General features: G+C 33.3%; 1 protein-coding gene across 4 annotated transcripts in view; it reads left to right on the top strand.

Moving 5' to 3' along the window:
- CCDC85A (coiled-coil domain containing 85A) overlaps window positions 1-22873 on the top strand; it is a 229590-nt gene that overhangs the window by 155353 nt on the left and 51364 nt on the right. The window lies entirely within an intron of this gene.

The following is a 22873-nucleotide window of genomic DNA, read 5'->3' on the forward strand; positions in this document are numbered from 1 at the left end:
TGACCTCAGGGTATTTCATAAACCTAAGCTCCCTGCAAAGCTTTTATGAATTTTTTCCAATATATTTTAAGGTCCAAAAGATTCTGTGCCCAAAAACTGGGAAAAGCCAGAATAAGACATTGTCTTTTCTGCAGGGAATAGTGAAGGCTAGGAAGATCAGCAGTTAGATGACATGTCCTAAGTCAACACAAATCATATAAATTTTTTTCTGAAATGGTTAGTATATCGACTTTATTTACCTTCCAGAAATATTTTTGAGGTTGAAAACTTTTTTTTTGTTAATGATGTCTCTACTTAAATCATTCATATTTTTTATTTGGATAATGAAATAAAGCTTACTATAAAAAAATCCTTTTTTAGCAGTTTTTCATTAGACAGTAAGATGTCATTTTATATTTTTAGTGGCAACTAAACAGAACTTACAAAACAGAAAGGCTTACATTTATTTCATTTGCATTTACTCAAATATCTTAATTTTTTATGAAATGTTATATGTAAAACATCTACTGCAGTGCTCTGCACATAGTACTCATTTAATAAAAGCTATTTTCTTTACCTTTCCTTTCCTATTTTTGTTAAAATTTTCATCTTTTTTTTTTTTTTACTTATAATGAATTCTGTTTCAGAGACCAAAATTTAGCTGAATAAGTAGTTCAGAGGACATAAACTCAAATGCATATAGTATGGTAGAAGAATTTTTTTCTTGTTTAAAAAATAAATCCCCATTTCTAGTAACAAAGGCATATCAGTTAAGACTTTTGGTTACTAATTATTCTTTTTCTTTCAAGCCACTACATTTTAAGCAAAATTTAGAATACCAGAGAAAACATTTATCTATAAAGATATTTTTAAAAAATAAATTCCAGATTAATTGGGGCTTCATTTGTATATTAAAGAATACAAAGAGTAGTATGGAGCACCTGAAATCATCTATGGAGCTGGCATTATTTGGATTTAACCTTATTCCAATATTATTCTCTCTAAATTAAACATTGTTTTTCCTTCATAAATATTAATGCACAAACTAAAGCTGTCCATTTTCGTAGGGAAGATAAGTGAAAAATTGAGCAATTAGAGAGCCAATAGATATTATTTGAGCCTCTGGCCCCTTTCTTTTCTTAGTAAGAGAGTTTATTTTAATCTGAATTACAGTTTATAGGTGCTTCATGAGTATTTGCTACATTAAATTAAATTTTTGGATTATTTTTTCACTATTGTATGATGGAATAATTAATTTTATTGGTAAGTGAATTTTTAAAAATAATCAAGTAAAGGTCATCTTTGCTTTTTTTGCACACTTTATTTTGCCAGGCTGACAATTTAGTCCTTTTCTATCCCATGTGGCAGGTGAAATCTGAAATAACTAAAGAAACAGAGATTTGAGCTTTTAAAAATATCAACTTATTAAGCAATGCATGCCTATTGCATAACAAATTGGTACCAGGCCTCCTCAGGTTGGCACTGGATCCTGAAATCAGAAGAAGACAGATTTTTATGTATTAAAAGATAACAATGGGATATAAACCAGGATCTGAGATTAAGGAATCTGATTTCTAATTGGAAGAAAGAATAGGGGCTTTCTGAATTTGGAGGAAGAGAGCAAATGGGTATAATAACTCAAAATGAAGAAAACAGGTGTCCCATTCTCCTCTCCCCTTTCCCATGTGTTTGCATTCAATTAAAGGAACAAGGAAATAGTAACTGATAAACCAGTATGGGGCCGGTATGGGTTTTCAGATATGGGTTACTTGAAATGTATAATTGTAGGAATACTTTGCACCAACTTTTGGATCTGACTGGTTTTCTGGTCAGCATAACCTGAATCCTTAATTAAGGGTCTCTAAGAAACAGGTAGAGATACTTTTACTATCCAGCCATACAGGGCTGTATTCAAACAATGCAATGACATTTTTCATAATTCCTATATTGAATAAAGTTTTTTCATAAGACAGAAACTGGACTAGATCCATTGAATTAGACAGAATTTTGAATAATAAGGGAACTGAGCTAGTTCTAGAATTGTCACTAGATGAAGTTAGTGTTGGCAACTAATTTCCCATAATTTCTTCATCCTTATAGTCCTGTGGGGCAGTTCCTAATGTAAATGTAAATGTAAAAAAATACTTTTAAGACAGTATTTAAACACAGATATAGCAGGGAAGAGGGTAGAGAGTATAGCTGAGGAAATAAAATATAAGCCAAATTTGAGTCTATAGGTAAAATAGCAGGTCAGGTACCAGGCTGGTTTATGGAGGTGTGTCAGAAGTTTTGCCTAGAGACTAGCCTAGAGACACTAAGAAGTAGCAAAAGCATTGAGTAATGGAATAACTGCTGCCGCTGAAATCAAATCACATGAGTTGGAATCCTGGTTCCACTTCTCCTTTGCTAGGTACCTTTGTGACGTTTCTTCTCCAGTTTCATTTTTCTCTTCTGTAAAATAGAATTAATGTTGATTCTATCTGCCTTGGAGAAAAGTCTCTTTAAAGCTTAAAATGCTATAGAAATAAGTTATTTTTTTTAATTCAACCTATTTAATTCCCCATCCTCCTTTTTCCTTTCCTCTATTAGAACTTTCAATTCCATATTCACATATCTTCAAATTCTTCTCATTAGACATCTAGATTCCAAGATCATTTTTACCCACTTTATTTTCTACTTTGAACATCTGCACCCATTGTATTTTCTACTACCAGTGTTCCAAAATCTCCTCCACATTCTTACTTCTTAGAAAGATGTGATGAAATTGTAAAGCATATTGCATAGTGCATGGCACAGAATAAATGGAATATAAATGTTAGTTATTATTAGTAGTATTTATTGGTCTGTTTTAGTTTTCTCTAATTTTGACTACTATAGAATGTATTGATTGTGCTCACTGCAGATATAAACTAGTTGATCTTTACTAGACTCTCACCACAGCAAAATAATTCCAGCACTCTAATTGCGTAGTCAACAAACTTTTATTAAGTACTTTTAATGTTCCAGACAACATGTTAAACATTAGAGAAACAAATTGCTCCCTATTACCCGCAGGCCAAATATTTCATATTCTATCCTTCCTCTAGAGTTCTCTAGTATCTTAAGGAGATAGGAGTATGTCTAGTTTCTGTCATTATCTCAAGCACCTATCACTTGTGTTTCCCCAATTTTAAGGCTTCCTCAGTAACTAGTTTCATTTAATTACTTGTCAGATTACTTTTATAAAGTAATATTTCCATTGAATGTATAACAGCAACAAATATCCAAACATTCCTACTACCCCAAAATATAGGGGTGCAGTCCTTCTAATTTCTTTTCAATATGACAATAGATTATAGCACATGGCTTAACTCAGTTTCTATATAGCATTAATTCCATCAGGTTCCAAGTACCCTCCTTTGCTTGCATCCCAACATCCTGGCTTCCGAGCCTTCCCTTTTGGTCTGGCAGCAACATCCAACCTGGAATCCAGCTAGTTCCTAGAGCCACTTTGTCAATTGCAGTTTCATGGATTTAGAGAGTTTATAGAGGATTTGAAAATCTACAATATTATATATATATACATACATAGTATTATATAAATAATAACTACTGTTATTATTACTATCATTTTAATTTTTATCTTCACTTTTTTGTGTATGTTTGGAAAATTATTATAACTAATAACATATATATGCCTTCTAGAAATTAGTGTGCATATTTATAATATGGCCTCTTAAAAAGTATTATGACTCCCTTGGTGGATATGGAGTTTTCAGGGAGGACTAGCACCTTTGGCTTGAGGGTTTCATCCACCTCTCACCAAGAAACTGTGGCGGAAATAGCAGTTCCACTCTGATAAAACTGTCTTCCCAGACTAGTTAAACCAGGTTGAGGGTAACCAGCAGGTTAAATAGGCAGAAAATTAAATCATCTGCAAAAAAAGAGAGTGGTACATTTATAGGATATCCTGCTAGCAGATACTTTTCTTTTCTGTCTTGTTATAAAAACTTATGAAAGTTTGTTTACATTATGGGGGAATTGGTCTTTTAATTGTTCTTTAGAAATAGACAACATTCCACATAGCATTATACCTCTAGGCAGTTAGAATTGAATAATTGCAATTATTAATTAAAGGAGTAAGGGATTAAAAAAAGTTGACTTTTTGACTTGTTTCTACTTCTAGGCATATTCCTTTATAAAATGTAATCTTTCTTAGAATTTCTAAAAATTAATTCATTTAAGCCATTTGGAACCTTGTATATATATACTTATTTTCTTTTTAAAATAACTCAAAGAGAAATAAGTGTTGCTTTATTTGCTATTCCACTTATTTTATTGCCAGTTTGTTCATTTCTTAAGGAAACAATGACTTTTTATTTTTCTTTATATATTAATTACAGTTTTTTGAACCTTGGAAATGATAATAAAAAGTCTCTATTATAAAGAAGATTAGAGAGTATCTTAAGTTATATTTCTCTTTCTTTTATTTTTGGAATTATAGATTTTTTCACTAAGCAGTTATATAAAAATGGACACATCCTAAAAAGAGGTACTCAAGTGACAACTTATATAGATTTTCATTTAATAGTGTTTTGAAAGTTAATAAATATTGGTATCTCTTATGAGTTAAATAAAAATCACTAAATTGCTCTTTAAATGTTTAATATAATTCATTTGTAAGTCTATCTGGTATTTTTTTTTTAATTGGGAAATCATGACTACCAAATTGAAGGTCTACAGAGCTGTTGTGCTGACCTCATCGTTGCTTTGTGTACCAGTGCCAAGCCAGAAAACTGAATTGCTTTTATTTGAATTATTTTAGGAAGATTCTGAAGATCACTTGGCAGGATAAGATACCAAGCATTGAGGTCCTTTCTTGAATTAATCTACTAAGCATTTCAACTCTATTGTAGAGAGTACAATTCAGTTGTGCTGGCTACATTGTTTCAGTAACAAATGTACACTTGCCAAAAAAAATTTTATTGAGAACTCATACAGGACAAGAGCTCATAAGGTGGTCAGAAAAAAATGATACAAGAACACTCTCAAGGTCTCTCTTAAGAATTTTAAAATTGATTGTATGACATGGGAGACACTGGTACAGGACTGGCAGCATGGTGTGCCCTCATCAGAAAAGGAATTGTGCTCTATGAGCAAAACTGAATTGAAATAGATCAAAGGAAACACGAAATACACAAAGTTAGAGAAGTCACCCCAAATGTTCACATGTTCTATTTGTCTCCGACCTGTGGCAGAGCATTCTGAGCTCATATTGGTCTGCTCAGCCACATTTGGACACACTGTAACTCAATTCTAACATAGTGATGTCTTTTTGGTTCTCTTTGAAACAAAGGACAATAATCACAAATGCATTCTCATTTCCTCTTTTTTGAGATTCATTTATTTAAGATCTCTATTTCCTATTTTATTAATTTATTTATTTTGTATTTTAGCAAACATTCATTTACCTTTAAATTTTTAGTTTTGCTGATTTATAATGTGGTAAAATATTTTTAGTGATTATTGTCTTGAAGTTTAAGAATTTGGCAATTGGTTCCATCACTTCCTGGCAAATAGAGCCTGAAGAAATAAAAGCAGTGTTACATTTTATATTCTTGGGCTCAAAAATCATGTAGACAGTGATGGTAGCCATGAAATTTAAAAAGCTTGCTCCTTGGAAGGAAAGCTATGGCAATTCTGCATAGGATACAAAACTCAAAGATCTCACTTTTAAAATAAAAGTCCATAAAGCCAAAGCTAGGGTTTTTCCAGTAGCAATGTATGGCTGTGAGAGTTGATTTACACAAAAAACTGAGGGCCATAGAACTGAATATTTTAGAATTGTGGTGCTGGAGAATCAGTTAATATTTAAAGAAATTAATTCAGGCCAGTCACTAAAAAGTCAGATACCTGAAGGTGAAGCTTGAATACTTTGGCCACACAATGAGATTAGAAAAGACTGATGTTATTAAAGATTGAAGACAAAAGGAAAAGGGGATGGCAGAGGATTAGATGGATGGATGGCATCATGGAAACAATGAACATGAACTTAGACTTCAAGAAATAGTGCAAGATAGAAGGACCTGGTATGCTATGGTCCATGAGGTCATGAAGAGTCAATCACAAATGAATAACAGCAAAACTTTATTTCAGTCAGTCAATCAGCAGATATTTATTGTCTATTATGACTGCCTTGGGGCAGTTAAATGACACAGTGGCTAAAACTGGAGTCAGGACAATCTAAATTCAAATCTGGCCTCAGATACTAACTAGCTCTATGACCCTGGACAAGTCACTTAACCTGTTTGCCTCAGTTTCCTTATAAGTGAAATGAGCTGGAGAAAAATAGCAAAGTACTCCAGTATTTTTGTCAAGAAAATGCCAAATGACATGAAGAGTCAGACATGACTGAAAAATGATTGAGCAAGTATATACCATGTAGTGTGAGTTTGGGAATACAAATACATCAGTGAAACATTATTTTCTCTCAAGGATCTTATATTCTAATGCTGAAAACTGCACAGACATATACATACACACACACGGTGTGGATGTGGGTGTCTGGTGTATAGAGGGAAGGGGGAAGAAAGGAGAAAAAAGAAGGAATGGAAAAAGGGGAAGATGAAAAAAAGAGAAGGAAGGAGAAACAAAGAGATGAGAAAGAGTTAAATACAAAATAGTTTAGGAGGGTTGGAAATAGAAATTGGGGAAGTACTGGGAAGGGTGTCATATCAAAGATGAAATTCGAGTTGCATCTTGAAGAAAAAGAAAGAATGATCTATCAATTAACAAAAATTGGCTACTTTGGATGGGCCATAAAATGTGGCATAGAAAGTAATATTTTATGAGATTGGAAATATATATATATCTGCATATATATATTATTAATTGGTATTTTCATTTTTTCCTAAGAAAAAAAGGAAAACAGAAAGGAAATACAAAACAAGATAAAGCAAAACAACAGAGAATATTGTCATGTGCCTGCAGAACATCAGGGAAGATGCAAAATAATAACACATTACCAGAACAAGAAAATATATGTATCAGTAGAAGAGATTATATTCATGAATGACCATTTTTTTCTGCACTTCCTTATAAATAGTTCTTTGGTTCTCTGCTGCTCCCCTTATTTACTTTATTCTTTTTTCTCCCCTTCGTTCTCCCCCCCCTCGACTCCCAAGCAAGCTACATTTAAGAAAAGATATATTTATGTATTTACATATATAGATACATATTGCTTTTTTCAGAGAATGTTTCCCATGTATTTCAGCTTTTTTAAAATTATCCAACTCTTGAATATAATTCCTTGTTTCCTATGGTTTGTTGTTTGACCCAGTCATTATTTAATAATGCTAATAACTAGCATTTATATACATCCTTAAGTTTTGTGAAGTGCTTTACAAGTACCATTTGATCTGACTTTAAAAACAACCCTTAGAGGTAGGTGCTATTATTATCCCTATTTTATAGATGAAGAAACTAAGGCAAATAGAGACCAGATTTGAAATCAGATTTTCCTCTCTACTGTGTCAGTTAGCCACTTCATGATTTAGAATATGTTATCTTAGTCTCTGGTTACATCTCTGTCTTGTAATTATGTTTCCTGCATTGATTACTCTTTTCAATGTATTATGAATTTACCTTTTTCATCTTTTAGTTTTTTCTTTCAAATCAGGAATCTATTTGTTTTTGATAAGTTCTTTTCCTAGTGTCATCCATCCTGTTGGTTCTTCCCTTCTCCCTATCCATGCCTATTTCTCCATTGAGTTTGAAGTATTTTTCCTATACTTAATGTGTATGTACATTTTTTTTAGCGGGGGAGTTACAGATATGAATCCTTTTGCCTTTTGGAACATTATATTCCAAAATCTTCTCTTATTCAAGATAGAAGCTGTCAAGGCTTGTGTGATCCTATCTCTAGTTCCTTTGTGCTTGAAATCTTTGTTTCTGCTTGCTGATAATTTCTTTGATGTGAAAGCTCTCATTTTTACTTATGGCATTTTTACTTATGGATTCTTTTTAAGTGTTTCTTTCAGGAAGTGATTATTTTGTTGTTTCTGTTTCAATTTTTTTTTTTTTTTGGTTCTAATTGATTTGGAAATTTTCAATTAAAAATTTTTAAAAAAATAATTATCTTAGTTCTTCTTTGTGGGGTTGACCACTTACACGCCAAAATATTTTAAGATCATTTTTATGTCTCTCAAATGATGCTAGGCCATTCATGGATACTACTATTTACTACTCATTTTTTCCTTCTCATCCTCCTTTACCTATGCCTTTTTCTCCTTTTCTTTCTCTCCTTCTTCCAACTACACCTAAAAGAAGATTAAAAAAGGGTCAAAATTGGATTTGTGGCATGAGTTTGAGAGATGTCTTTTTTATAGTAAATTTATTAATTTTTAATATACATTGCTTTATGAATCATGTTGGGAGAGAAAAATCAGAGCAAAAGGGAAAAACCATGGGAGAGATTAAAAAAAAACAGAAAAAAAGAAGTGAATACAGCATGTGTTGATTTACATGCAATCTCCATACTTGTTTTTCTGGATGCAGATGGCATTTTCTGTCCAAAGTTTATTGGGATTGCTTTGGCTCACTGAACCAATGAGAAGAATCAAGCCTTTCATCACACATTCTTATAGTTATTATGTACAATGTATTCCTGGTTCTGCTTGTTTTGCTCAGCATCAGTTCATGTAAATCTTTCCAGGTCATGTAAATCTTTCCAGATCTTTCTAAAATCAGCTTGTTCATCATTTCTTATAGAACAATAATATTCCGTTACCTTCATATACCTACATATACCATAGCTTATTCAGCCATTTCTCAATTTTGGAGCATCTACTGATTTTTCAATTCTTTGTTATCACAAAAAGAGCAGCTACAAACGTTTTTGCACATGTGGGTCCTTTTCGCTACTTTTTGATTTCCTTAGGAAACATTCCCAGTAATGGCACTGCTAGATCAAAGAATAGGCTGGTGTATAGCTATTTGGGCATAGTTGGAGATACAGAATGCTTGGATCATTTTGCAACTCCACCAGTTTTCCCACATCCCCTTCAATATTTATCATTATCTTTTTCTGTCATCTTAGCAATCTGAGAGGTATGAAGTGGTACCACAGAGTTGTTTTAATTTGCATTCTCTAATCAATAGTGATTTAGAACTTTTTTTTCATGTAATTATAGATGGCTTTAATTTCGTCATCTGAAAATTATCTATTCATATCTTTTGCATATCATATCATATCAATTGAGGAGAGAGAGGTCATTGATGACACTGTGATTATGAACTTGGGTGACTTGGGGGATGGAAGAGCCACAAATAATAATTGACTCATTTCACCTCCCTTAGGGAAGTTTAATGATTTACTTGAGGTCATGCAAGAGATCAATTGTCAGCATTAGGACGGCATCCCAGTCCTCTGACTCTATAGCTGGTGCATTTTAGTTTCCATTTTACTGACACCTCTATGGATGAATTTTGCTTAATAATTTTTAAGATTCAGTCTACTTAACCTAAATAGACTAAAAACTATTTAAATGGCCAATTTTCATTGTTTGTATTAAGACTGATACCACAAGATCAGTTTTTTCTTACCTAGGTCAACTCTGCCTGATTATTTACACTATTTGCTTAATAACCCTTTTGTACTTTCTAAGCTCTATAGAGCCTCAGTTTCTATATCCATAAAGCTTCTCTATCTCAAAGATTGTTATTATTTTTGTGTCATCTTGAGTGCTATGCAAATAAAAGGTATTTTCTCATCTAGCACTTAATTTGTACTCTCACTTATTTATCATGTTTTTATTTTCCATTATTTTTATTTGTGTAAATATCTTACTAGATTGTGAGGGCAGAAATTATATCTTATTTTTCTTTATGAATCTTTTAGCATCTCTTGGTTTGTTTAATAGTAAATGTCAATTAAAGTAGTAACAAGGAAAATGTTAGCTCACAGTAAGGTGAATTTTATTTTAGTTGAGGGCAAATTAGTAACATTTATCTGATGTGATTTAAAAAATGATTTTATCACTGAAATAATATGATTGTAGCAAGAAAAAGAGAAATAACCATCAAACATGAACATCCAAAATATGTAGGAAGAGACACCATTTATCCAACTGGAAAATCAAATTGTTGTAGTTTTACCTTCTTAAAAATAAATAAATAAATCCACCCACAACATACTTATCACTGATTTCCTTCATTGTGCATTCATAGATAAAATGACAAATGGCACTCACAAGTGCAACCCCAAGAAGGAAATTGTTAAATTTGCTTAAATGACATCCATTTTATCCTTTGACTTTGGAAAAGAATGTGTATTCCTTTGAAAAATAACAACAAGAAAGCCAATAAAAAGGCAACTAATTTAACCCCAAAATAGGTTTAAAATACACACTTATGCTTAATAATTCTTTAGAGTTTTCTTTATGTTTTCATGTATTCACTGATTTTTTTTTCCTGCTCAGTTCAGAGCTGCTTACAGATTAAGATAAAATTTTTAAAAGAATAGGGAGAGGCTAGGTTTCTTCAAAAGAAAATGTTCTGGATATTCATGTTAGCTCTTTTGCCCTAGTGGCTCAGATTTGGTGATTTGCCTTCATTTTCTGTTCACTATTTCAAAGTATTCCCTTAGCACAAGGCTATTATGCTTATATTTGTGGTGGTAAGGTAAGGAGGTCAGGAACTGGAGAACAAGTAGCATTTTGAATCTCAGCATTCATTCATTCATTCAAAAAAACTGCTATTGGAATTGGACTTAAGCTTTTTCCATTAGTGATTCTTTTTCACCTGAGAAATTTTTACATGATCCCAGATATATAGGCTTATAAAAAAGATATACAAATCAAACATTTACAGATAATAAATTATAATTTTATGACCCCTACATTCAGCTATGACACCCCATATAAGTTTGTGACCCACAGTTTAAGAAGCTGGGATTTAAAGCACAGGCCTTTTAAGGAGTGACAGAAAAGGTTTTGCCTTGAAGGAGTTTAAAAAAGGCAGCCAACAGCTCAAGAATAATTTTAGTTACCTATAAGCAAATACACATACAAAAGCATCATCTTAGATATTCTTAAGTCCATTAGTGAGAAATACAGTTTGCTTCTCCTTGAAGCTTGTGTCTTATGAAGTAAAGAGAGTGATTGAAAAACCCAAGTTGAAAAATCCTCTAAGAAAAGACATCTGAATTATTCAGGCTATCTCTATTGAATATGTTCATTGGGTAATATCTAGACTAAAGCTATGAGTTTATTATACAATGATTGTCAATAATTTCCTTTGCTGTGCTTGTAAGATAATGACTCTTCATATAGGCTTATGTGCTCTTCTTGTAATCCAATTAAAGTAATGGAATTTCCTGGCAAATATATTAGAAAGTAATGTGGACCTCAGTTTTCAAAATTTACCTGATGGAGATGAAGAAGCAGATTTCATTATGCCAAGAGGATGGCACTTTTTATAGCAAATCTAAAGGTGAGATAATCAATTTTTGTAAACCATCTTTTGGAGAATTATTCAGTTCTTCTAATTTCATTGATATAAGGAAAGAAGCTAGCTCATTACAGTACTTTTGTTGAATCATTTTTGTTTTTTAAAAACAAATGCTATATCCCAAAGAGATCTTAAAGGAGGGAAAGGGACCCAAATGCAAAAATGTTTATGGCAGCCCTTCTTATAGTGGCAAGAAACTGGAAACTGAGTGGATGCCCATCAGTTGGAGAATGGCTGAATAATGTTATAGAATATTATTGTTCTATAAGAAACGATCAGCAGGATGATTTCAGGGGCAGCTAGATGGTACAATGGATAAAATACCAGCCCTGAAGTCAGGAGGATGATTTCAAAGAGTCCTGGAGAGACTTACAGGAACTGATGCTAAATGAAATGAACAGAACCAGATCATTATACATGGCAACAACAAGACTATATGATGATCAATTCTGATGGACATGGTTCTCTTCAACAATGAGATGATTTAGACCAGTTCTAAGGATCTTGTGATGAAGAGAGCCATCTACACCCAGAGAGAGGAAGGTGGGAACTGAGAGTGGATCACAAGAGATCATTTTCACTTTTTTTGTTGTTTGCTTGCATTTTGTTTTCTTTCTCATTTTTTCCTTTTTGATTTGATTTTTCTTGTTCAATAAGATAATTGTATAAATATGTAAGCATATATTGGATTTAATATATATTTTACCATGTTTAACATAAATCGGATTATTTGGTATCTAAGGACAGGGATGTGGGGAAGGGGGAAAAGTTGGAACACAAGGTTTTGCAAGGGTTGAAAAATTATCTACGCATATCTTTTAAAAATTAAAAAGTTTTAATGAAAAAAAAAACACACAAAAAGTGTCTTTGCTAATTTTACCTATATGGTCATAATCCACTGTATAGTGCCTTGATTGCTCCAACACATCCATTGTGGCACTTCACTCTAGGTCTGCTGAATTGAGAAGCACCTTATGATTTAAAATTTATTCTTCCCCTTCCTGTTAAATACCATTTTTAGTTCAGTGAAGCAAAATAATCTAAATATATATGTCACTCTGGGTTCTGATCTAGAGTATTTGCATGAAACTCTCCAGGAGAGTAGGAAAAAATAATTCAGTTAAATCACTGATCAATGTGGTATGAGATCTTTGGATCTTTCCCATGTGGAAGGACAAGGTAGGCAATCTCTGCTACATGTCTGCTGCTTTCCCAATTTTTTCTTTATCTCTCCACTAACTGGTCCCAAAGAAACCCTGGATCCCATGTCCTCTCTTGAAGAAACCATAAAAAGGAGCGCCTTTTCTCTCCAAAGCTTTCCTGCCAATCCGCACCCCCCCATGATCCTCCTCATTCAGTTCACCAATAAAGAGCATCCTGTGCAAAAGTTCCCATTTTAAACCTCACATTCCATTCCATAAAATTAACTTACACTTGCATGAATGGAATGAATTAACTATCTTAGGGAATATTTTTTTTTGTGAAGCTTTTTGTTGACACACATTGAGCTCTAAAGTATAACGTGAGTATTTGAAACTAATTTTGAGAGTGTATATCTTTTTACTTTCTTTGTTTACATTAGAATTGAGTTCAGCAACTTGCATTGCACTTATGAAAATTTGTTTCACCAAGTGTGGTAAGGAAATAATGACACATTTTGTTCTACTGCCCTTTCCTTTGAAAACACTTTCCAGCACTACTACTGGACTTCTATCCCAAAGAAATACTAAAGAAGGGAAAGGGACCTGTATGTGCCAAAATGTTTGTAGCAGCTCTGTTTGTCGTGGCTAGAAGCTGGAAAATGAATGGATGCCCATCAGTTGGAGAATGGTTGGTGTTATGGAATATTTTTGTTCTGTAAGAAATGACCAGCAGGATGAATACAGAGAGGCCTGGAGAGACTAACGTGAACTGATGCTAAGTGAAATGAGCAAAACTAGGAGATCATTATATACCTCAACAATGACACTGTATGAGGATGTATTCTGATGGAAGTGGATCTCTTTGACAAAGAGACCTAACTCAGTTTCAATTGATCAATGATGGACAGAAGCAGCTACACCCAAAGAAAGAACATTGGGAAATGAATGTAAACTGTTTGCATTTTTGTTTTTTCTTTCCGGGTTATTTATACCTTCTGAATCCAATTCTCCCAGTGCAACAAGAGAACTGTTCGGTTTTGTACATATATATTGTATCTAGGATATACTGCAACATATTTAACATGTATAGAACTGCTTGCCAATTGGGGGAGGGGGTGGAGGGAAGGAGGGGGGAAATTGGAACAGAAGTGAGTGCAAGGGATAATGTTGTAAAAAATTACCCTAGCATGGGTTCTGTCAATAAAAAGTTATTATAATTAAAAAAAACAATAAAATAAAAAAAAGAAACACTTTATCATCAAATAAATTTACAAAGAGGAAGGACATAGAAGATTCTGCTTTGGATTGTGGACAATAGAATCCTTCTATGTTTTCCTTCTTTGATTTCCTCTGATCTTTATCCCTGTTCCTAGGCTTCTTTTTTTTTTCTTTAGACTTAACTTTGCCAGCCTCCCTGATCTGAGATATCAAGCGCAGGCAAAACATTCTGAAGCCTTGAGTATGCTTATTTGTCTAGGTTTAGTGAAGTCTTTAAATATCTTTTCATCTATCATTTGATAATATGTTTTCCTTTTCCCCCATCTGGTTCATGGTTTGTTGTGAATAAAACCATTGAGAGACAGATTTTTCCAGGTAATCAATAATGAATGTATTCATTAGGCTAGCTAATAATCAGTAAATTGATGGGCAGTGGTTTCTCTTGGTAACCACAGCTGAAGAGACCAAGGAAAGCTCTGAAATGCTTTGGATCAGATATATATCTTTTGACTTGGAACTGCCCTGACAAGTGAAACTCAACCCTCAATAGTGAACATTTAATGAGGAAAAGTCTTTAGCTCTTCTTGCTGAGAACTTGGCTTGATTATGAAGCTCAGCAGTCTCAAAGCATGTAGGTAAGAGGAAGACATTTCCATTTGGACCTTTCTGGTTAGTTTTCTCCTTCCATCCAAAATTTTGATTAAGAGGATCAAGGATAGGGGATCCTTCCTTCAAGGTAAGGGCTTGCCCAGAATGGATTCAGTTGGTTTCCCAATTGAATGGGGTCCTCCTAAACTTATATATCTGCCTTGTTTATGTACTTGTATATGTCTTAAAGACTAGAAGTAGATTACTTACGCTTATACCCTTCTAAAATTACCTGACATTTTCAAGAGTTGGGTCTTAACAGAAATAGGAAGAAAAAGATATATCACAAATGAATGATTATTAATAAAATAGGATAATATTAATTTGTCTGAACTTCAAACTATAAATTGTGTCTACTCAAATTAATTCACAAAGGAGAGAAAGAATATGTAAATTAATAAATAATATACAAGAATAAAGAAATAATAAATGTATGCTAAAATTGTAATAATAATAATAATAATAATAATAAACTAGGGCTTGTTACCTCAATTGATCTTCACAACAATCTTGTGAAGTTGATATTATTTTATAGCTGAGGAAACTGAGGCACAGAAAGATTAAATGACTTGCCCAGGTTCTGGAACAGGATTTAAATTCAGGTCTTCTTGATTCCCAGTCTGGCCTTCTTGTTCACTCTGCTTAAGTTTGTAAACATATATTTTGCTATCTCAATTTTCTGAGTAAGTTTTTCTCTCCATTTTTATGTCTAGGATGTTCTTTCTCTAATATCTAGATAATCTTTTTGGACAAAATAAAGTTGTTACTCTTGTTTTCTGAAAACTTCCATTGATTTAGAATTTGGCTATCTGAATACTGTAGATCAGCTATTTCCAAAGTGGGGACTTGAAAACATATCCCAAAGAGGGTTGTGATTATCCATTTGAAGGATGAGAAGATAAACTGCATCCATGTTTTCCATGAAAAACAACCTAAGGCATACCTACTTTTTTTTACCCCACTAATTCCTTCATTGAGCTCACTCCCTTCTTTGTTCATATTCTCATCCAGTCTCTGTGTGTATCAGTCCTCAGGGAAGTTCTAAATGAACTATTCCCCATCACCAAAAGCCTGGATGCATGGCTGTCACTGGGAGCATTTCAAACTATGTGTCCTAGAGGCATCTCAAACTCAACATGTCTAAAACAGAACTCATTATCTTTCCTCCCACACTCACCCTTCTTCCAAACTTCCCTTTTTCTGTGAATGCTATCACCATCCTTCTAGTCTCTCATGTTTACACTTTGGAAGTTTATATAACTCCCTCAGTTATATCCCAGACTCCTAACTCCCACTCACCCCATATTCAGTCAGTTGTCAAAATTTCTTGTTTTTAATCTGTAACATCTTTAGCATATTCCTTCTCCTCTCCACACAGCCACCTATCTAGTCAAAGCCTTATCAGCTCTTGCATTGACTATTGATATGATCTTCTAATTGGTCTTCCAGCCTCAAGTCTCTCAAAAAAAGATTTTCCTCAAACTCCAGACTAATTATTTAATTCTCTAACTCAAAAAAATCCCTTAATTCTCTATTGGTTTTAGGATCAAATATTATCTTATTTAAAATGTTTTTATACTTGTAATATGCATAGTTATTAGTACGTTAGGACACATGTAATTTATAAAAAAGTACACATTCACATATTGAAGATGTGCTCCAAAATGTTTTACTGATAGGTATGTAATATTAGAAAGTTGTGTAAATAGAACTTCTTTGCCAATTTTATAATTATAAATTTACATTAACCAATCAGAAAGTCCTTAATTGTTAATTGGGATCTCTTGTTTAATTTCTGGTCTTTCAAGGGATGATGAATTGTGAAGAGGGGTTTCCTATCTGACAATCTGACCTCGGGCTCCCAACTTAAGAGTCATTCTAGATTCCTCATTATCTCTCACCTCCAGAATGTTTCCAAGGCCTGTAAACTTCACCTATGTAACATATCTGAATATACCCCATTTTCTTCTCTGGCACTGAACTCTCATCATCTCATGTCTAGGTTATTGTCATAGCTTGGTGCTAGATCTACTTGTCTCAGTTTTTTCCCTATGCTTCCATTTAAGTTGCTAAAGTGATTTTCCAAAAGTATAATTTTACTACAGAGCCCCTTTACCTCCTAATAAACTCTGATAACTTCCTAATGCCTCCAGAATCAAATTAAATAAAATTCTCAGTTTGGAATTCAAAGCCCTTCTTAACCTATTCCCCTTCCTACCTTTTCAGTCTCCTTACATCTACTTGTCTTTGATCCAGTTACACAGACCTCCTGACTATTCCATGCAAAAGATAATCCATTTCTTATCTCTGGGGAATTTTTTGTGCTGTCCCCCATCCTTAGAATATTCTTTCTCCACTCTGTCTACTCACCTTTCTGGCTTCCTTTTAAGCCCCAACTAAAATAGCACCTTCTACAGTAAATCTTCCTCAATCCCTCCTAATTCTAATGTCTTTCCTCTGTTAATTATTTCTTTTTTATCCTGTATATAACTTGGTTTGTATATATATATATATTTTTTTTTTCACCCATTGTTTCCCCCATTAGATTGTTAGCTTCTTGAGGGTAGGACTGTCATTTTTCTCTTTTTGTATCTCCAGAAGTTCTTAGCATAGTGCCTGGCACACGGAAGTCTCAATAAATGTTTATTGATTGACTGATTGATTGCCCATATGGATATGATACCCATATATGGAATTTGGTATCCCTCAACCTAGGGAATGGTATGGCATAAGGGAGACAACATAACAGCTATGACAGTTTTGTCTATTATTTAGAAAAAGAAAATTTTACTTAGCACCCAATTCACCCTCAAGATTCACACTTTATTCTTTACAGCGACCTTAGTTATTATGATCTGGTCTTTCCTTTTATAGGCACCAGTGGCTCTAATAATTTTCCTTCCTCTCTTACTTTGAAGCATTATAGGAGAGTAAAGTCTTTCTTTAAGAGTGAGGATTAGGGGTCAGGAATGATTTGGCTCATCCTTTCATCTTGAGAGATAGAAGGGGCAGTGGTTATTCTCATTTTTCAGGGCTGGAAACATAAAAAAGTCATAAATGAGTTGTTTAACATCTTCCAGAAAATCAGTGAAGGTTCTGGGGTTATAAACAGGATCCAGAGTTAAAATTACATCATTTCCTAGAAATGCCAAAATTAAAGGTGATTGTATCGTTTTTGTAATAGCGTTAAGAAATACCATCATTTTTATAGGGAACTTTAAGGACCTTAAATGAATCTTCCCAGGAAAGTAGATAGGGTTAATTTTCTAGTCATTATGTATTATCACAAAGTCAAGTTTCTAGGAACTTAAAGAGGCTTGTGCTGGAAAATTAATTTTATAGCTAATAACTATTTATTGAGTGCCCAGTGCGCATAACAATGAACTAGGGGAATATGAAAGAGTATTTTTATTTTAATAGTACAGTTTTAATGGTAAAAACAATCTAATTTTCCCTTTGCCCTTAACTCACATAAATACAGCACTTCATATTTCTATTTGCTTTTTTTACCCTATGCAATTATTTTTGGAGTCCTGGCCTTGAAAATCATTTGAGAACAAACACCAGTGGAAAAACTGATTGTATCAAAAATTTTGTGTGTATTTTCACATGCAATAACATAACCGATTAGGAGCTCTACTGGAATATCAATCTAGCCTTGCTCAATGTAATTTTTTTTCATTGCAATCCAATGAAGGAGGTAATGCATTGTCAGTTTTAAGTTGTTTCACTCATGTCCACTTCTTTATAACCCATTTGGAGTTTTCTTGGCAAAAATAATGGAGTGGTTTGCCATTTCCCTCTCCAGTTCATTTTATAAATGAGAAAACTGAAGCAAACAAGATTAAGCAATTTTCTCAGGGCCACAGAGCTAGTAAATATCTAAGGCTGAATTTGAATTCAGGTCTTCTTCACTTCATACTTGGATTCTATCCATTGTGCCACTTAGCTGCCCATATTATATGGATTACTAGTCTCATTTAATAAATGAGAAAATGGGCATCCTGGGGTAGTTGATGGAGTATTGAACTTGAAGCCAGGAAGTTCTAAATTCAAAGTTTACCTTAGAGGTTCAACTTAATCTTATGACTCTTTGCAGTCTTTCAATTAATCAAGTGTTTCTCCAACACCTTTAAGTACCCATAAAAAAATAAGCTGGCATGTTTATCATCTCTCTCTCTCTCTCTCTCTCTCTCTCTCTCTCTCTCTCTCTCTCTTTCTCTCTCTCTCTCTCTCTCTCTCTCCCCTCTCTGTCTGCTTTTCTCTTTGTCTCTATCATCTATCTATCCATCCATCCATCAATCCATCTATCCATCTATCTATTTATCTATCTAATAGCTCATTAAGTCCTGGGTTAGAGAAACTCATGGTCATAGACTGATAGCTAATCTAAGAATCAGGAAAACTTGATTCTTGTTTCTAATACCCCTGGCATGACCAAGGTTAAGTCAGTAATTTTTGTGACCTAGGTCATTCACTGATTATGTTACAGATTGCTAATTAATGTAGGAGAACTGGAATATTTTTCTACCTTGATGAGATCACAAGTTTACTACTCTCTCCTTTAAAATAACTCTAACAAATTAAAAAACCCCAAAAGCCCAGTTAAAAATTCAATCTCTATAAATGTAGCAGTTTGTAATTAAAGGCCAAAACAAATAGGAAATTCTGATTCTAAAGGGATATTTTCATAAGAAAAATGTCAAATTACATTGAGAGGTATAATGGCAAATGTGTCCAAAGCTAATGTGTGTTCTGAGTAGAAGGCTGACCTCTGCTTGCTTGAGAAAGGGAAGAAAAACAATTTTGGTCCAAAGAGAAATAATCTCAGTAATATTTTTCTGAAGTAATTTCCTCTGGAATGTATAAAAGCCTATGCATGGTAGAATCTAATTTTGAAATAACCAGAACAATGTCCTCAGAGACTGAATTTATAGGGAGAATTACTAGGAATTGATAATTCCAAGACTATGGGATGATTCCTGGTAGATGTAGGTATTGTGGTGTCTGTGGTAACAACATTCCTATAAAGCCTTGAAAAAGAAAGCTTTTAAACAAATTAGTTGTCTAATGTTTTTAACTAACGATTTCCCTTCTTCCCTGCTCTCCCTCACCCTTTATTTATCTGAATGCCCTGATGGTGAGGATATATTATTTGTAGCTTTAACTTGTTCCCAAGGCTTTTCACTGACCAGATTACATTTTCCCAAAGAGTTGCCATTTATAAATTCGACAGATTGGGCAGCTTCAATTGTGCATAGGGAAACAATCAAAGTAATTCATAGATGATTTCAGGAATGAGAGCCAAAAGAAAAATGACCCATTGCCTTAGAAAGCCATGGAAAACAAGATAAAATGGCATTTCAAAATGGAGACGACATAAATTAGCCTACCTGATGGCCTAAGAAACAATTAGGAATAAATGAATATATGGGTTAACCAAGTAAATCTCTTAGGGAAGGTGCCTGTTTCTGACACAATTTAAAATTCATGAAGAATTTATGCTGACATTTTGAAGAAAGATGGGAGATAAATAGTCAAATGATTTCAAAATAATTTAGAATGGCTACAATTTTAAAAAAAAATAGTTTAAAATGGCTACTTTTTTTTTTGCAATGGAAGATAGAGCAACTAGGTGACATAATGAATAGGACACTGGACTGGAATCATGAAGGCATAAAAGATTAGGAGGCTCTTGTAATAATAAGTCATATGTTCTTGTGCTAGAACGGGAGCTGTTTAAAAGGAAAGAAGGCTATTGATGCAAAAAATTTTATAAAGGTAGTATTGCTAAAGTTTAGCAATTAATTAGATAATGGAAGAATGATGAAGAAGAATGAGGAATTGAATGACTCCAAGGTTGCTAACTTTGTTGACTCGAAGGATGGAGGAGCCTTGGAAAGAAAGGGAAGTTTAGGAAAAAGGGTGGATATGGTGGTAAAGACAGTGAGTTCTATTTTGGACATGTTGAATTTGTTTCTTTTTTTTAAAGATAAGGGTAGGAAATAAGCATTAATTAGATATCTATTATGTACCAGGTAAATCATTACATAACGTTTTATAATCTAAAAAGAAAAAGAAAATTAGGATATTTAACATGTATAGTTAACATGTCAATAGTAGGAAAAAACCTTTAAAAATCACCTAAATATAATGGGTGAATTGCTTCATCTTTCTAGATCTCTGTTTTGTCCTCTGTAAAATGAAGGAATTAGGCTAAAATGGTTGAAGTACAAACAATAACTGGCACTTAAGAAGAGTTTGGGGCAAGGAAAGTATACTTCATATTCAACCTAAAATGCTTTATAAAAAATAATCCCAAATGTGTAAACTACATCCAGTTGTAAAAGACCAATAAACATGTAGAAAGAGCTCAACAGAACAACTGAGACTGGAGTCTTATGTATGAACCCATGGAAAATGATGAAATCACTGATGCTATATCCCCAAAAGTTAAGGTATCTGAAAAAGGAACCCAAGAAAGAAAAATCGGACAGGTAGTTGGAAAATCATGGTCAGTGTCATAAAAATCTTATAGAGAAGCCAAAAAGGATGAAGACTGAGAAAAGACTGTCAGATTATTTTTTAAATCATTGGTCACTTTGAATATTGCAATTAAATAGATCTTATCTCAATATTTCATTTTGACTCACTTAATTCTACCCCTAATGTTCTTTCTTCTTTTAAATTATGGAATGGGTCATTTTTTCCCACAATCACTTCAGCTGCTTCTCAGGGCAAGAGGTGAGGAGTTAAAATTAACTAATGAGAAAGAACTTCCTCAGTACTAGCTGTTTTATCTTAGGCAAATTACTTAAACCTGATTGCCACAGAAAAAGCACAAAAACAAAAGAACTGATGGTTGCTGATGAGGAAAGATCCTTTCATTGCCATGTTTGATCAGCAAGGATATATTCTCTTCATATGACATCATATTAAATTGTAAATAGTTTCCCCTTCTTTTTTTCTTAACGAGAATACTGTTATATTAAAATCTTTGTTCATTTGTCCCTGTGGTTGTGATGGAAAGGCATTTGAATCATTGATTATGTAAACTGTAGATAAAAGTGATAATTTTATTTATGTAGTGCATTTTATGACTTGATATTAAATCATTTAAATATTCTAACCTTACATAACTTTAAGGGGTTCAAGCATATGTCTTCCAAATATTCTGCCATCTTACAACAAAACTATATCTTTCTTTTTCTCCTCCTTAAGTTGAAGAACAATTAATGAATCAACCTCATCAGCTTTTCTGATAGCTAAAAATGATTGTATGAAAAATATATGGAAATTTGCTCTTGAGAAATTGTGTTATCCTTTACTTTCACCATATTTTAGATTCATTTGTTCATAGATAGCACTCTACAGTGATGGGTCATATTATGCTTATGTTGAGCCCTGAAAATGGTTTCATCATAGTTTAGAATGGCTACAATTTTTTTTTTTGCAATAGAAGATAGGGCAGCTAGATGACATAATGAATAGAACACTGGACTTGGAATCAGGAAGAGTCACCTTCATGAGCTCAAATCTGTCCTCTAGATACTTGCTAGCTGTGTGACCCTGAGCTAGTTACCTAACTCCATTTATCTCAGTTTCCTCTTCTGTAAAATAATCTGGAAAAGAATACTGCAAATTACTAAAATATCTTTTGCCAAGAACATACTAAATGGGGTCACAAAGAATAAGACACAAGTATTTCTGAATAAATCAAGTCAAAAATACCCTGACTATACAAAACAAGACCTCTTTGTATAATGTGAGTTTTCTTTTTAATTTTACAATCAGCCTTGAACCCTGAACAATAACAATGAAATGGAAGCACTGGCATTTTCAAATGATTGCTACTTCCTTCTTTCTAAATTCATGCTCTTAAGAGAGTGGGGGTTGACTTTTCTTTAAAAAAAGTATTGGGAAAAAATTAAACATCAGAATAAAAAATATACACACTTAATATTATTTATATTTAATTAGTTTCAACACATAAATGATTGTAGTGCTTTTTAAGTTTTTTGCTCCAAGTCTTTATCAGGATTTCATTCATTCTCATTTTACTTTTTTTCTTATATGGTCATGGTACATACTCAGGTCTCCTATATTTTTGGTTTTGTTTTGTTTTGTAGGGTTTCACAAAGGTATTTTTTATATTTCTTTATAATTTCTTCATATGCTTTATATAAGTTCTTTATATTTTTGAAAATTCTCAGTCTCAATTGTTTTGGAAAGCATTTCCATTCTTTTGTTGCATCACTTTAAAATTTAATCATTCCCCTGATTTTGGACATTTAGGCGGGGTGTAGTGGGCTGAGGCTTGAGTTGATAAACTGAGGTCCCACCAGAGTTGCCATTTCCTATACAACACATCAGGACTTGCACAAAGAGTGGGTGGGGGC

The sequence above is a fragment of the Antechinus flavipes genome, chromosome 2, assembly GCF_016432865.1.
Source record: "Antechinus flavipes isolate AdamAnt ecotype Samford, QLD, Australia chromosome 2, AdamAnt_v2, whole genome shotgun sequence".
NCBI classification, from domain to species: Eukaryota; Metazoa; Chordata; class Mammalia; order Dasyuromorphia; family Dasyuridae; genus Antechinus; species Antechinus flavipes.